The sequence below is a fragment of the Mercenaria mercenaria genome, chromosome 2, assembly GCF_021730395.1.
Source record: "Mercenaria mercenaria strain notata chromosome 2, MADL_Memer_1, whole genome shotgun sequence".
Lineage (NCBI taxonomy): Eukaryota > Metazoa > Mollusca > Bivalvia > Venerida > Veneridae > Mercenaria > Mercenaria mercenaria.
In genome coordinates this window covers 69,330,834-69,337,507 of record NC_069362.1, presented here as the reverse complement: position 1 = coordinate 69,337,507, position 6,674 = coordinate 69,330,834, and positions in this window count along the sequence as shown.

Genomic DNA, 6,674 nt, shown 5'->3' with positions numbered 1-6,674 from the left:
AAATTGATTCTTTCCATTGTTTAATAAGTGGTATACATAACCTCTTAAAATGTCTACCATGAATTATGAAAACTTCATATTTTGCACAGGAATAAATCCCGAAAATATACCAAAGAATATATTCTTCAACAAAAAGGAATGTATATTTCAAGTTTTGAAAACTTTAACCAGATAGTAATTCTGTTTATGTGAACTGAACCAGGTATATAACTGGGCCCCACTATTAACGTTTTTACTTGAACCACGCAGTGTATCCGGATACACCATCCACCTGGCTTACGAGCGTATGAAGGCTCTACCCTTGTGGGGCATCTGGGAATCTTCCTCCGACATTAGTTTTAACTGAATAGCCGCATTAAAATCATTTTAAACATACATTTTGTAAAAGTACACTGAAGATGTCTGGCTATATAAAGCGACCTTAATAAGTTAAAGACCGCCCCTCTTATACTTATCTACGCGCCGGTTATAGAAATAGCTTTAAAGTATTTTATCAATGTTTACATTTCTACAAATCCTAGTAATAGTTCAAAAGGTTTTACAATGATGTTTGGACAGCTGAAAGCTAATCACGAAACAGGTGTCTAAGGAAATCAAAAGCACTAAGTACTACTTTGTGTAGGGTACAAGCATTACTATGATAGACATCTTCTTCACCCGTTTGGACTGTATAGAAATGTTTGAGGAAACGGCACAAACCTCACCTAAAGGAATAAATGAGCCGTGCTATGTGAAAACGTTACATACCAATCGATAGTAGGGTTTGCGACCAGCATGGATCCAGACCAGCCTGCGCATCCGCGCAGTCTGGTCAGGATCCATGTTGTTCGCTTTTAAAGCCTATTGGAATTGGAGAAACTGTTAGCAGGCTGGTCTGGATCCATGCTGGTCGCAAACCCAATATGTTGGTTTTCACATGGCACGGCTCAAATGTGCTAAGAAACGGACACATTTGCACTCCAGGTGCACTTACCATGTTTACATACCTAAATTCGTCCACTAGTACTGCGTACAATTGACAATTCAAAGTATGAAAACCCTGATCTAATAAAGTGATCGAGATCCTGTCACTTGATTTCAAGAAGGACAAGAATGTTTTGTATGTTCACTTAAGTCATCATGCTATTTGTGTGTATTATTAGTAAGTGAACTTGTATCAATTATGTGACAATTTAATTTTATTTTTTACAAATTATTACTACCTGTATCTCTCTGTTACATCTTGTTAAACACGCACTTGTTCAGACTTTACTAATCCATCTTCACTGAATCCATTTACTAAGCTTCTCTTGGTCACCTCTCACAAGCCCAGAAAATTACGTTTTCTGGGCCTGTAGGTCAAACACAAATAGATACAATGTACTCGAGGTTATACAACATTACATTTATTTGTTATCATTCAATATAATCATATCTTATAAGTTTACTACCATTTTCAACTTTGGAAAAGTGACACAATTGATTTGAATACAGGCAATTTCCTGAAACAAAATTTATTCCGTGTCAGTCAGATACGACAAACAACGTTATGTTACAATCATGTTTCTTTTGTCATCTTTACTGCAATACTATTGGGCACAGTTTTACTATTCTTTTTTATTATTTACTATTCTTTAAGTATTTTGATATCAAGAGTTCATTTCTTGATATCAAGAACTCCATTTCTTTACATCAAGAACTACTTTTCATACCAAGTAAAACACTTCAGATATCATAAAATAGTTTCTTGACATCAAGAAATCGACCTTATATCAGAAAATAAACTTCTTCTATGACTTTTTCTTTTCAAGAAATAGGCGAGCTTTTTAAAGTTTAGATATGTCATGTTAAGATTGTACATAATGTAGGAGTAATGACAAGTGAAGCATTTTATCTCTGAGTTATTATGTCATAGCCAAGGAGCAGGGGAGGCCGACAAAAATGTAAATAAACGATCCTGTCCTAATATTATTTTTTAATATAACTGCACGGAAAAGTAAGTGGCTCCAGTAGCTCAATTTGTAATGAGCATCGGAACGGTATTCCGATATCCTGGCTTGGACTCGTAATCTGGCAGCTAAATTATCTCACGCTATGAAATTTGGTACCTAATGTAGGACCATGATATACAAGTGTTTCATTACCCACTGGTGCGTATGGATTGAAACTTAACAAACTTGTTAACTGTGATGATTTGACATGCAGTACATATGTTTCATAAAAAATGAGTTCACCCTGAATGACTTCAGAGCGCAGAATTTAGCCCCAACGTCTCATTCCTTACTACAGTTGTTTTGCTGAAACAACCTACATATTTTAGCAAAACTTCCTAATTTTCTAAGAGAAGTGATTTATACTATAACATTATATATTTCAAGCAATGATTTGAGCAAAGTTAACCAAAATGCACTTGAAACTTAGTCTCTGTGCAAGACACTGTAGTACGAACTATCAGCCAACAATCGTATTGCATTTTTCGTAGCAGTGACCTAGACCTTGACCAAGGCTTTGGTCTACATAGAAGCTTCCTATATACCAAGTCAAGTGTGATCACAATTCCTCATTCCTAACATTAAATTAGTGAGCGAAACTATTTGATATATTTAGCAACAATGACCTTGACCCAAGCTTCTTCACATGCAACCAAAACTTTGTCACTATGAAAGCTAGATATTTATCAAGTTTGGTCAATGTATCTCACTTTCTTGAGAAAACTAATGTTTTCTATTTTAAGCAAAAGTGATGTTGACATTAACCTGTGTAACCAGAATATGTACAAAGCTTGGTCGCAACATGTCACTATACATTACCTGGGCAGGCCAGACCTTGAGATCAATCGTCTTGAATGTTTGTGGGTAGAAATAGTTCTTTGTAACAATAAACATATTCTATCTGGAGTCTTCTACCGACCCAAAAGTTAGACACCATGTACAATAACCTTATTGAGGATTCTACTGGTTTCGCAATTGACACAAACATCTCTGACCGGAGACTTCAACTACAATGCCCTTTGTCCAACTCCACACCAGAACATTCTTTCCATTACACAACCATTTAATTTCGAACAGCTAATTGAAGAGCCATCTCAGAGCACTCAGCATCCATACAAGATCTTATTTCCGTGTCAAACAGAAGTAACATTCTTTTTTCTAGTGTTGGAGAGCATTTTCTTAAACAAGACCAACATTACCATATTCCAATTGTCGGGCTCCTCAAATGTAGTAAACTAAAACAAAAATTCTTTTACAGACTGTTATGGGAATATGACCGAGGTGATTATGAAAGGATAAGAGCGGAAATTGACCATTTCAACTGGAATAGCTTATCCACCCAGATACCAATATACATGCTTACAATTTAACTAGTCAAATCACAGTCATTTCAAAAAATAATATTCCTAATTAAAATGTCACAGTTAGACCCTCAGACGTCCCTTCGATGAACAATCATAATTATTAGGAAGAACATACGAAGGCGTAAGCGTATTTAAAGAAAAGTTTTCAGAACAAACTCATCCCATCACTGGCAAACATTTCGACAAGTCCGAAATGAAACTATTATGCTCATTCGTATAGCCAACTCACAATACTTTACCAAACTTTCACACAAACTTAAAGACGGATCGTTCTCTTCCAATGACTGCTCGAATACATTAAAATCGTTCATCTCTAAAACTAACAGCAATGCTTTTCGTAAAAACTCGTCAAATATCTTCTGATTTCGAAAAAGCTAACCCTTTAAATGATTACTATCAAGAGCAGACATAATGATAACGAAAATATAGATATCTCGGTCTTACAAATTCTACCACTATTTTAAATGTAATACGTCTTTCCCCAGTAGAAAATGAAGATGTCTTGAAGTCTCCACCAGATCATCTGATGATATAAGCAACAAAATTCTTCTTGAGACTTCTCATGAACTATATTTTCTTCTTTGTGACCTTTTCAATGTTTCACTTAAACTTGCTACTTTAGCAGCCGCGTGGAAGGAAGCATATCGTCCAATCGTTTCTTAAATGCTATTGAAAAGATTCTTGAACGGCTCATTTTCAAGCATGTCTTTAACCATGTTCGTGATTCTCGCTTTCTTACTCCTGTACAGTCTGGTTTCATTCCGGGCGACTCCATAGTTAATGAACTGTAGAGCTCTCGATAACGTCTAGAAGTTCGTGCGGTCTGGCACAACGGTCTACTTTGTAAACTAAAATATGCAGGAATTACAGGCTCTCACCATATGTGGTTTCAAGATTATCTCTCAAATAGACGTCAACGTGTTGTATTTCCAGGAGTCAAATCTAAATAGGCATTTGTCAAAGCTGGAGTTCCTCAATGTTCAGTTATCTGGTCTCTTCTTTTCTTACCTTTATCAATGACGTTGTTTATGAAATCAGATAATGCAGGTGACACAAATCTCAAATATTCAATAGTTCAGCAGCCGGATATTGCAGCAAATCTTCTCCAATCTGATATCTTGGGGCATGAAAAAAATTGTTTGTTTCCGGTATTCCGACCTACCCTAAATTTTTGGCCCAATCCGAAATGTTTTATGACCTTGGAGAATTATTTTTTTCCAGTTGCAAAACTGCAATTTTTATGCTTTAAACATGGTCAGTGGTGTTAGAAATCAACTTACTGATGCTCTAAAGGTATAACCCCCGTATTTGTATTTATTTTTTGACACAAAAATAATTTGCGAAAAGTCTCACTTAATTAAAAAAAAAACCAAAAGAATTTTTTTCCGATCTACCTACCCTAATTTTTTTAACATGTTACCGGAAACAAAGATTTTTTAGACCTGGACAGACAAGTGGCTAGTTATATTTAATCCCTCTAAATCAGCAGCTTTCTTAATCTAAGAAAGAGAAATTTTCAACTACATTCTCCTCTTCGAATGTTTAAGCAGAATATTCCTGAGGTACTCGAACGTATACACCTTGGTGTATTCCTGTTAAACGACTGTTGCTGGCATTCTCCTATCAACTTCATCATAGAAAAGGCGTGGAAGAGAACACACAAAATGCGTAAATTGAATTTCTCACTTGACCAACGTGTGGGGCAACTGTACCAAGTATGGAATGAATCAACTCGACGAAATTCAAACCGAATGTGCTCCTAATTCCTCCGGAGCTACCATACTTGTTCCCATGGAAGAGAAGTACCCTGGAAAACACTTTCAGACAGATGTTACAAACATCGATTTTCATATACTTCAAAATGAAATCTAATCGGACTCAGACATATCTATCCTCTCTAGTTCCTGACTCAGTTGATACTCGCTACAACCTAAGAAACTTGGAAAATATCCTTGGTGTACCTGTTAGAACAACATAATATTTCAATTTGTTCTTGCTTTCCGTTGTACGTGACTGGAATTTATTGAGACCGGGAGACAATCAAAATCCCCTTGATCAAAATCCCCTACACTGAAAAATGACAGGGTGTTACAAAATCCCCTTCATACTTTTGCAGGGGGTATCATAATCCCCTCTGTGATTTTTATTTATTTCATCAAGTTCAAATACAATTATATAGAATTTAAAAGTCTATTGCATAAAGCACGTAAATACAATGCCTTTAGCAAACATAATATAATTTGGAGCACTGATACCTATATATCTATAATGAAAATCACAGAGGGGATTATGATACCCCCTGCAAAAGTATGAAGGGAATTTTGTAACACCCAGTCATTTTTCAGTGGAGGGGATTTTGATATACACTCATTGAGACCAGGCATGCGTAACTCTGAAACACTTTCGTTTTAAAAGTAATCTAAACAAAAACGAGCAGCGTACGTCAGCCAATTATTACACCGGAAACAGGAAACTTCAGGAGCTTCATTCGCAAAAACATACTACATGCAGTGCACTGAATCAACATCGTTTCTCCCACACCATTGTGCCAGTGTGGACAGATTGAAACTAGCTTTCACTTCACTTTTTAATGCAAAATTTTTAAGGGTTGTCTAAAGGATCTCCTTAACAATCTGCGGAATTTCGTGATAGACTTGGATACTGTTCTCTGATCAGGAGAACATGACTAGATTTATTCATGTACAGGCATACATATCCGAAAGTAAGAGATTATTTTAGCAACTCTGAAACATTCCCATTCATTTCTTCCCTCTTTCTTCATTTATACCTTTGACGTATTCTATTGTTCTACAAAATCTACTCCTACATCTATATAACTACTCTTCTTCTACGATACGATAGGATTCCACTTTTTACATTAATAACGATTTATTTTCTCATACTTGAAGACTATACCCCTATCCCCATCACAGATTTAAGTTCGATATGTCCATACAGTTATATTTTGTCCGCAAAGGAGAAGAACTCTATAAGACTTGTCTTCCGTTGTTACCCAATCTGACTAAAGTACTTGATCTTCTAAACGAAGATCTGAGAACGACCCGTTCACATTCGTCTTCTGTATATTTTGGATTTCCATTATTGCTATTTTTATGTTATCCAATCAGACGACTTGTTCGATTGTCAAAGGATAAGAAAAATATGCGGTTATTCCAGGACTCGAACCCGGGACCCCTCGTTTACAAAGCAAGTGGCCTACCGACTGAGCTAACTGGCTATCTGATACATTACGACATAAGAATTGTAAATATCAAAAGTCAATGCTACATGTAGATTTGCAAGATGTTGTAAGCTAGGCTCTGAATGGCTAGCGAAAGAG